Source organism: Chelonoidis abingdonii, chromosome 1 (assembly GCF_003597395.2).
Source record: "Chelonoidis abingdonii isolate Lonesome George chromosome 1, CheloAbing_2.0, whole genome shotgun sequence".
In the NCBI taxonomy this organism is placed as follows: domain Eukaryota; kingdom Metazoa; phylum Chordata; order Testudines; family Testudinidae; genus Chelonoidis; species Chelonoidis abingdonii.
Genome location: NC_133769.1, coordinates 369,797,813 through 369,809,087, shown reverse-complemented (window position 1 = coordinate 369,809,087; position 11,275 = coordinate 369,797,813). Strand labels below are relative to the sequence as shown.

General features: G+C 42.7%; 1 pseudogene; it reads left to right on the top strand.

Moving 5' to 3' along the window:
* LOC142046385 (olfactory receptor 52N4-like) overlaps positions 1–10,411 on the top strand; it is a 13,400-nt pseudogene extending 2,989 nt beyond the window's left edge.
* Positions 10,412–11,275: the final 864 nt, after the last annotated feature.

Genomic DNA, 11,275 nt, shown 5'->3' with positions numbered 1-11,275 from the left:
CAATTGTTCCCATTCCTCTTTCCCATTCCCTTTAGCAAAAATATCTCCCAATTTCCCCCTCCCCTGTTCCACCCTACATCGCTGATTACTTCACGATTATACTAGAAACAGATTTTGCTAAGCTATGCCTTAACCAATCATTTGACTGAAATTAACTTAACAATCCTGAACATATTGTAAATGGTTAATTTAACCAATTATTATCCCTCCCCACCTTAATGGTTTACACAACCAAAATAATTAATTATAAACAGACAGATAACAATGATACAGAATCCATGATCAGAACCATGCAATAGACATACAAAAAATTACAGAAGCGAGGAATTTCACAACTACATCTATACAGACATATACGGGTTTTCCAGCTGTGGCTATATGAATAATGAGTCTTTGCAGACAGGGCACTGTATCCCATCAAAACTAAGTTCCTCTTAATCTTCTAGGCTCTTCCCTTTCTCTGGAGGTGATAGGAATATCCGAGTGGCAGGATGTATCCTAATAGCCCAATAGCACTATTTCAGATGTGACTTAGTTGGAAGTGAGGATAGGGACAGAACTTCCGCAGCTATGTACCAAAACTACACTTAGCTGAAGGCCTTAAGCTGTACAGTAAGAGAAGCCAGTTCTACAGACAGTGATCTTTGATTTTTCTTTTATACCTCTATAACTACTAAGTGAAAGAGATTCACCACCTAAATTCTTAGTATACGGCCTTTGCAAACAGGCCTGAATTCTATATCCTAAACAGGGTGATGGTGGACACTGAAAGAGATCGTGGTTTTCAAGGAAGATAGGCGCTGCCAGAGAGAGGAGAGAGAACTTGGCATTAGAGAGAGACTGTTCAATGATGGATTGATAAGATCATGGGTGGATAAAGCTCTCAAAATCTGACTTCCACAATGCTGAGCTCAGTGAAAGTGGGACAGACACTCTTAATTACTAGAAGCATTTTCTTTCCCCCTCTTTTTCACACAGCCTTTAGTCCGTAGGGTCCCTGGCGTATTACCTTTTTGCAGGGTTTATTTGCCCACTTTATCACGAAGCTCTTTTGGTTTGACTCCATAATGATAGGGGTGAGATGCGGGGACAAGGAGAAAGAAGTTAGCTAAGGTTGACATTGCACATGGAGCAATTCCGGCTGACCAAATCTTGCTGTAAGGTAGGGGTGAAGAGGCGCAGTATAAGACATTCAGCATCACACAACGATGTGGGATGTGCCAGTGTTTAAGGGTTATCTGATGGCGTTTCTTGGAGGATATTCTGAGGACAGCCCTAGGATCAGACTGTAGGACAGAGCAATTAGTTGTCGGGTTGACCCAATGACACAAATGCTACCGCAATCCATACCTCCAGTGACTTGTGATAGTCTCCAAATGCGACATCTTTGCCACCAGCATGTGCTCGCAATAGTGTGAAGGATAATGTTAGCTTGCACAGAGAATGGCAGCCTGTTCACAGAGTAGGAGCCCTGGCAGAATAAGAGAACTAAGCTCTTATCAAACCCACAAGTCCTAGTTAGGTATTCGTTCGATTGGTGAGAATTGTGTGTATTCTCAAAGGGCTATTTATGGCAACCCATAGGATCAAAAGGGCATTGTCACGAGGACACTTGAGTACATATGGAAACCGCATTGAAGGAAAAAATCGGTGAGGCAGCCAGCAGTAGTAATGCCTTTTTCAATTGAACCAAAATTATAACACAGTCCTTGATCAGTGACGGAGGTAGATGCATGGTGAAAATCGCTCAGTTCTGTATTATTTTGTATGTCTTTTGCAGTGGGGTCTCTGTCTGGATTCATGTTCAATATTCTGTCTACTGCTGATAATTAATGTTTTTTTGGTCGTGCTTTTAAACCAATTAATGAGTGGTGGGGTATAATTGATGTTAAATAACCACGTTTACAACTTATGTCTTAGGATTGTGTTAGTAAATTTTCAGTAAATATGATTGGAATTAAGGAATTATGCTAAGCAAAACTCATGGTTTTGCGTATTATCTGAGAGTCAATCATGGAAGTGGGGAGGAGGGAATGGACCATGAACTAGGGATGGGGGGAAACTGGACTCATGTTTTGCAGATAAGGGATGGAAATGGAACAGGGCATGGAACAAGGAAACAAGCGACAACAGGCAAGGCTCTGTGGTGTCAGATGCTGGCAAAGGGACACTAAGGAAGGAAAACTAAAATTAATGCCTTGCTGGAACAGTCACCATCCAATAAAAACATCAAATTGTTTGCGCTTTGGACTTCGGGTATTGCTTAGCCTTCCCGTTCATGCAAGAGCGACCAGGGACGTAATGAGGCGGTGGATGGCGAATAAGCCCGTCTAACACCCCTGCAAATCCTCAAACCATCTTGTCACTCGGGGCCTTCTGGACACTAGCCAGGATCCACCACGAACGATACTGCCACTTTTCTGAGCAAGAAGGTCGCGGTTCCATTCAGTTCCATGTGTGATACAGCAGGTTTCTTAGTCAGGTTATGACAAACTTAAGCTACACTACTTTTTACATTAGTCTAGAAGGACAAAGAAAGAATCAAATACAGTGCTTGAACAGCGATTCAGTGAACAAAATTTCTTGATTTTTCTACTTTTCATTCTTCTGTAATCCTGGAGAATAAACCAAATGCTTCAGCTGGAAAGTGCAAAGATAGTAAAGTTGCTGCAGAAATTGAGGCTAGAGGTTGTTGGTTAGAGATGTGAAACTGTGTGTTTTTGAGAACTGGACTGAAGTGTTAAACTATGATATCAACTTTGTTTCACGTTACTTACCACTTTGCAAGGCCAATTGTAGACTTTCTTTCAGCTGGACCTTTCAAAACACACCCTAACCATTCCTATCATTGAAGATGTCAAGAGTAGGTGTCAAAAATTCATGTTGGATTTTGTGAAACAGGTGAAACAGAGATTATCACCAAACATCCAGGTGATTGAATCACTTCCAGCACTAAGTTCTTCTGCTGCACGCAGCCCATCACGAGCTAGATTGGTTAATATCTCATATTTGCCATTGGATTGTGAACACCTTGGACAATTGGAGCAGCAGTGGAGAGTTTTGCTGATGGTTCACTGGCCTATACTCAGGACAACCAAGTTGAGCAGTTTTGGGTTAAAGTTGTCAGACACATGGATGCCGCTGGGAACAAAGACTTTACTGAACTTAGCTTGTTCGCTCTTTTGTTGCTGTCCCTACATTTTTGCAACACTGCAGTTCAAAGACTGTTTCTCAGATGAACTTAATAAAAACAAAACTGCACAATAAAATAGAAGAAGAACTTTTAGAAAGCGTTCTTCATGTTAGGGTGTATATGCAATGACACAAGTTCTCTTGTGAATAGTTTGCACCAACAAAAGGAACGATTGCACTGGATCTGCCGATGTAGAACCAGTACCAGAAGTATTCTACTTCTGACAAAGACAGTGAGGATGAAATCTTGCGTTTTAATAACATGCTAATTCCACACAACATATGGAGATTGACTACCATTATTGAATGCCATTAATATAACTATGATATTAATTTGACTATTATTTTTGTACTACATCCATTTTGGTTTCTTTTTGGGTTATTTTATCACTGTCACTCTGTGTTTCTGTTTGAAACATTTACCATTCCTCAATCAGGCTACAAATACCAGTAGGGGGGATTGAATTTGATTTTCATCTCATAGCTTTGTTCCTAAGGTGGACAAACTCTTGTTATGCCTTGTAGCTTTTTTTTAATAATAAAATTCTAATTGTACTGAGGGCGTATCATATGAAAATGTCACATGCACCATGTATACACCAATGTTCGGTGAAAAAAAAAAGCTGTTGTTATGTCCCTCTGTGCATCAAACCAGACAGCCTTAGTCAGAATGGTGGTGGTAAATTCAAATCCTTGGTTGGAGGTGACAATGGCATCCCATCGCCTTCGCATCATGCACCGGATCATCAATTGGCCATAGGCCAGATATCACACAAAAAGCCCCCTTGGGTTTCTAGGTGGCTGCAAAGCGCCAGCTGGCTCAAGTAGCTATGGTCACAACCTCACCCTCCAGGCAAATCCTCATTGTGATGCCCAACAGTCCCCACATGTACCTGCTCAGGGCTGTGAAGACCCAGTGTGAACACAATGAGATGAACACATGAGAGACCGTCTAACCCTCGAATATCAAAGGCTGCTAACCCTGTGCTGGGCAATGACCCAGGCGTTAGCTTTATGATGGGGCACATTCCCACCTGGGGGCATGTAGTGACTGAAGGAATCTGTACCTAGATTGGTATCCCAGGACTGAGGACTCCTGGTTAATGTACTAATATCAAAGGCATTTCTTGTAATTCCTATTTTGTATAACATCAAGAGTCCTGTGGCACCTTAACGACTAACAGTACAGAGAGAGAGCGAGTCAGACTTTCTGATGGGGTGAATACGTAGCCTCCTGCATTTTGCTCCTCACTTTGTTGGAGTATGAACATGTATGAAATTTTCTCCACGGGCCGCAGTTTATATAATCAGCAAGAAGCGCTAGTAGATTTAACTGGCACAGGTTACCCTTACAAAATAAATAAGGGAAACGATCCTATTCTAGCAGTTGAGGTAGGAAACCAATGCGGAGATAAAAACGCTTTTGCAGTTGGGCAAGCCATTTCACAGCCGTTCTGCTTACAATCTGACTGAATGGGTCATCCGATGAAGGGAGATTCTCCACCAAGAAGCGCAGAGATCAGAGGACAACCGATTGTCTATTACCTGCAGGTGTGCACTCAGAGAGCTCTTGCTAGCGTTACAGATCCCAGACTAACACGGCGTCACCTATTCTCAGCTCGATACGCTAAGATTACCATGTGATTGGTTCTCTGTACTATGATACTGAATCACTGGGCAACACAAAGAGGTGAAACAATGTAAGAAAAATCTAGTGCTCTGGCCGACCTTTTTTTGGCTGTTCACCAAAAGCTTGGATAACCATCAACTGTGTTGGAGACAAGTATCAGCACAGGGGCACAAGGCCCGGAATTTATACGTTTACCCACCACTACACTAGTAACTAAACCAGCGACTTAACCAGAAGATGAAACGACATTTTGCACACACTTGCATTCAGGCTTACAACCCCCAGAGATTCAAAACAAGGAATCAGGGCTCACAAAATTCATGAATGTACTAAAAATAAATAGATTGGGATCTTTTTCTCGCCCACTGCCTATTAACTTTGAGAGCCTCGCGTCACAAGTTTGAAGCTCCTACCACATCACATAAGGCTAGAAAACTTCACTTGTCTTTAAGACGATCAAAACTTCCCACCAGACAGACTTTCCTGTAAATGAGCTTGAGGAGTCCCCCTCCCCCCACTCAAATATGTCCTCTGGTAAGACATCAGAGCGACCATCATGAAAGCCATGCAACCTGTGAGAACTAACTGTGGTCCGCATTGAGGTGAAGGATCCTAGGGAGCTGTGAGTTGTCTATTTCACTGAGGGCGTGCGGCTGGATCTCCAGAAAGAGACTACACATTTCGGTAACCCAGAACATAAGCACGTTTTAACTGTGTGATATGCTAAATATCACTCAGTAATATTGCGATCAATTTTTCTGATAGGGTTACTATCCTCTACAATCAAGTAGCCGCCTCGTAGCAGAACCCCATCACTGATCCAGCAGGTATCACCATGAAGTCACAAGACCTCATCAGACTCTCCCTGGCACTGGCCAAAACAGCCATTAATCGACCCAGGAGGATGACATTCCACAAGAAGTTTCCCTGAAACAATGGGGGGGATTGTGTCTGTTTCTGTTCCTTAGCTGTCTTACACACCTGGGCATTGTTCCTCTGGACAGTCTCACTGACTCCTTGAACACATTTTTTAGTACAGACAGATTGATCCAGCAGTGTCCCTGTCGTAAATATACAGCTTAAGGTAGCATAAAATCCCTCCTGAGCAGCTGTACTGAATCCTTACCTATAAGGGGTTAAGAAGCTCAAATAACCTGGTTGGCACCTGACCAAAAGGACCAACAAGGAAATAAGATATTTTTAAATCTCAGTGTGTGTGTGTGTGTGTGTTTGTGCTCTCTTTGTTGTTCCCTCTCTGGATGGAGAGAGAAACCAGGCAGGAAAAAAAACATCTCCTGAAAACATACCTAAAATGAGCATCTAAGCTTACAAATATTGTAAGTAAGGGCAAGGAAATGTGTTAGATTATCTTTTGTTTTAGCTTGTGAGTTTTCCCTATGCCACGACTGAATTTTATTCCTGTTTTTTTGTAATTTTGAAGCTGAGCCTATAGGGAAATCTTCTGTGTTTTAAATCTTTTTATTACCCTGTAAAATTAACTTGCATCCTGATTTTGCAGGTGTAATTCTTTTTCTTGTTCTTTAAGAACGTGATTGATTTTCAGTGTCCTACAGACAAAGAGTCTGGTCGGTACTCACATTATTTTCAAACCTCCCCAGGAAAGGTGGTGAAGGGACCTGGGGGAATATTTTGGGGAACTAGGGACTCCAAGTGACCCTTTTCCTCAATTTTTGTGTAAATCACTTGGTGGTGGCAGCAACACCATCCAAGGACAAGGAAAGGAACCCTGACAGTCCCCATCCTGCTCCCAAGCTTAAACCTTTCACACACATGCTACTTTCTGTTTCCCCGTTTTGTCCCTATCAAGGCTGTTTCCTCACTTGGACACTTTGAGTACGGAAGGTGGGGGTCTGCAAAAGACCTTAAAAGTCAGAAAGCCACCTCTGACTTGCATTAAAGCTCCCCAAGATTACAGATTCCCTGGCCTCGTACTGTTATTGCTGCCATCACCCAAAATGCAAAAAACCTCCTTGAGAACCTAGGAGATCTTGAAAAAAAAAGGGCTCTTGATACCAACTGAGAAATATGGAACTTTATTTCCTCTCAGTCATTCGATTGAGCAGTCTTAGACACGTGCACACAGAACCTCCACCTCAGATCATGTTCTTAAAAGAGTGATTTTTATTAAACAAAGAGAAAACAGACCTGGCAAAACATTGCTTGGTTGCTAGAAGTTATAGCGCAATTACCAAAAAAAAAAAAAAAAATTAAAGCACAGAGAGTTGCTTCCTTGGGATTCAGCTTGTAAATTTACCCTACAAGGGGGAAGTTGCATGTGCTCAGCGCAGAAAATCCAGCAAACTCAAAATAAAGAAATAACCTGATCGCAGTCCAGATGTAGCAGTTGTTTGATTTCTTTACACTGTGTTCTCCCCCAAGCAGGGCATAACAACCTAATACACCACAGTGAGCAGAGAAGTCCCATTGTACTAATTCTGACACGGGATAGCACAACCACTTTCTGCATTAATTTCTGAAAGATCAACACAATATTGAAATTTGATAATTACCGGATGCAGAGAGGAGATGAAATATCAGAACAGTTTGAGCTTCCAGATATACAACCATTTGAAAACTTACAAAGGTATATTGGCAAATCTCTTTGATGCCAGGATCCTGGGAGGAGAAAGCCTTTGCCACACCCTATAGCTTGTATTAATTACACATCACTGAATTTGTCCTTCACAGAGTGGCATTGACTTTGTAGAGGCTAATGCACTGTATATTACAACTGCATGGGCAGTACGCAGCAGTACGCTGCTACGATCAGTTGAAAATGGTTTTTGGTTTGGTATCTTGTGACAGAATAGCCACATAATGCAGATGGCAGTACATTAAACACTGGGAAAAAAACAAAAAATAGAAACATTGTCAATTGCTAGCTTGAACAATCGTGTGCAAGTCTCAGTTTGCCCTGACAATCTGAACCCCTGGTATCAGCAAATCATTTCTCCACTCCTGGGGGAGGCTCTCAAGCTGGAGTTCTCCAGTGTCTATTTACTGCTCATCCCACTGCTCACAGAGCCAAGGGAGTTTTCCAGGAGTCCTGGCCAACCCGAGAGTCTGCAGGGAATGTACAGGGGAATCATAAAGATCGCTGCCCAACACATCGAATAGATTTCTTCCCTCTGCTGAGCGGGATTACAATGAGTTGCCTGTTTCTGCACTAATGTTAGTGCTAAGGGCTTAGGGAGGGTTCCAAGGTACAAGTCGAGAACCATCTGGGCAGGAATTCACCAGCACAGCGAAGTGAACTGTTTAGTATTCTTAGAAACATCAAAGGATTTACCTGACAACATTGAAACCACAAATATACTAGGAATAGTTTAGACAAATATTTGTTTTTATGAACATCCATTGTCTCTTACTGTGTCCCTCTATCTGTCTCAGTAGTTTCCTTTTTTGGGCCATGTGATTTTTCTCTGGTTCGCTCATTTTCTCCAATTCAGCAACTTCACTGACCTATTAGGAAATGCAGCCAAGACCTCTGCAATGCGTATCTATGTTACCAGAGGGTTCACAACCAGAATGGGCCACACACTGGCCAGATTCTGCTCTCTCATTTGACCATCACTGGGTCACTCCAGATTGATGCTGGCCTCTCTGAGAGCCAAATCAGGGCCCATGTGTTTTGGAATCCCCATCTTCATGCCTGGTCTCAGAACACCTCATAAACTGGAGTTTCCTTTATGGCAAAGTCAGCAATTGCCAGCATGGAAAAGCAGCCTCAGGAAGAGGGGGCTGGGTTTCTAAGAGGCTGCAATACGTTAAAGCTTTGTGTCGCTTCGAGGAGGAGTTACTCACGCTGGCTCCTTTTGTCTCCGCGTCCTCTGTCCCTTCCGCTGGGTCTGTCTCTCTCTCCTTCCTGGCACAGGCTGAGCTGCTGCTGGGTTCCCTTAACCCCCAGAAAGGGAATTCAGGCTGATCTCCCTCTTTTCCCCAGTCCAGGCAGACACTGAGTTTAACCTCATGTGAGGAGATATTTCAGTGAGCTGTTACTGTGGGGTCTGGCACCTGAGTGAGCAGTATTGCTGTGTGGCAAGGATAGAAGTTGCGGGGACCTGCCCTGCCAAGCCACAGAACTGCAGCCAGGGTGCCACAACCTGGACATTCTATAACAGATTTAAAAGTAGCCATACTTGAAAAAAAAAATTCAGAAACAGATTTCAAAGAGAAACTGCATTTCTTTCATTTGCAAATTTAACACTGTTAATTCGGGCTTGATAAGGGACTGGGAGTGGCTGGCTCATTACAGAAGCAGCATTACAGAAGCAGCTTTTCCTCTTCTGGAGTTGATACTTCCTCATCAATTACCAGGAGTGAATTACATCCACCCTGATCGAATTGGCTCAGTCAATACTGGTTCTCTCTTCTCTTCATGTGCCTGCATCTGTAACTTTTACTCATGCATCTGAAGAAGTGGGATTTTTAATCATGAAAGCTTATGCCCAAATTAATCTGTTAATCTTTAAGGTGCCACTAGACTCCTTGTTGTTTTTGTGGATATGGATTAACATGGCTACCCCTTGATTTTTTATCAAATATTACTGTTTGTTATAATTGTTATAAAGTGTGTAACCTTCTTATTGTGCTTCTCTCTCTTCACCGGATCCTGATCAACTCATCGACCACCTCATGGAAGATTTCAACCTCACCCTTCTGATCCTTCAACATTTATCCTAAATGGTATTCCTGGGCTAGAAGCTTCCCACATCTGGATTTCCAGCCCATTCTCTATGTTCTTTGCTATTGGCCTAATTTCATGCTTCTGTTTGTTGTAAGCAAAGAGCAGACCCTGCACAAGCCGATGTCGCTGCTACTCTGGATGCTGGCTCCCACAGAAATTTCCACATCTACCTCTGTCGTGCCAAAGGCACTGTGTGTATTTTGGTTCAATTTGAAAGGCATTACTCTGGGTGGCTGCCTCACCCAGATGTTCTTCCTTCATGTGGTTTCCATTATGTACTCAGGTGTCCTTGTGACAATGGCCTTTGATCGCTACGTTGCCATATGTAACCCTCTGAGATAAGCCACCATCCTCACTAACACACGAATAGCTAAGCCAGGGCTCTTGGGTTTGATAAGAACTGTTCTCTTCATTCTGCCCATGTCCCTGCTCCTGAGCAGACAGTCATTCTGTACCAACCGCATTATCCCCCGTACGTATTGTGAGCACATAGCTGTGGTGAAGATATCATGTGGGGATGTCACAGTCAATAGGATGTACGGCTGGTGATAGCATTTGTAGTTTTAGGGTTAGACCTGATGCTCATTGCCCTGTCCTATGGTTTGATCCTCAGAGCTGTCCTCAGAATCTCCTCCGAGAAAGCCCTCAACACCTGCACAGCCCACATCTACATGATGCTGATGTCTTATCCTCCCTTCTTCTATTCCACTCTGACACATAGGTTTGGTCAGGGCATTGCTCCCCACATTGATATTATCTTGGCTAACCTCTATTTCCTCCTCCGCAACATGCTCAACCCTATCATTTCTGGGGTCAAAACCAAAGAACTTTTGGAGAAGGTGGTCAAATGCACTTCCAGAATGTGCTCTCTGGGGCACTGACTTTAAACTTTCCTGACTAGAGGGGAGAAAGATATCTCCTTGTTAATCATGAGTGCTCTCTCCTAGTTTGGCTGAGCTCAGCATTCTGAAAGTTCAGAGTCTGAGAAATTCCTCACATCTAACATCTTATCACTCCAACACCAAGCTCTGTTCTCTCCTTAACTGAATTCTCTCTCTCTGACCATCACCTGACCTCTTTCAGCATCACCCATCAGCCCCCAACCCCAAGACAACCTGTTAATTGGCCTTTCCGTGACTTCCAGACTATCAAAAGATACTGCAGCTTTCTGGCACAAGGTGGCTTTGTATTAATCCCTGTGTGAACAGAGTTCTTGATCAGTTTGACAAACTAAAGCTGTGCTTTTACATAACCAAAGACTGAGAAAGAATCAACAATGCTGAACTTCTTTTTCATAGGTGCAGAGATCCGGTGAGTAAAATTTACCTGATTTTGCTAGGTTCAGTAATTCAGGAAGCTTGGAGGATAGACCAAATGTTATGGTTGGAAAATAATAATACAGGAAAGCTGCTGCAGGAATTAGGGACATTCTTCTACAGCTTATTGGTGAGAGTTGTGAAACCATGTATTTTTGAGAACGGGACTGTTATATTATATTGTAACCAAAACCATTGAGTTGTTTTCCAGTTGGAACTCTCAAAACAAACACTAACAGTTCACATTGTTGAACATGTCAAAATAGATGTAGTAGTTTTATGTTGGAGTTATTGCAACAGATGAAACAGGGACTTGCCACAAATGTTGAAGGTGATTGGATCGCTTGCAGTATTGAAATCCTTCTACGACTAGCACTTCGCTTGAAATGACCTAGATTGGCTGATACTCATTTTGCGATTGGTTTATGG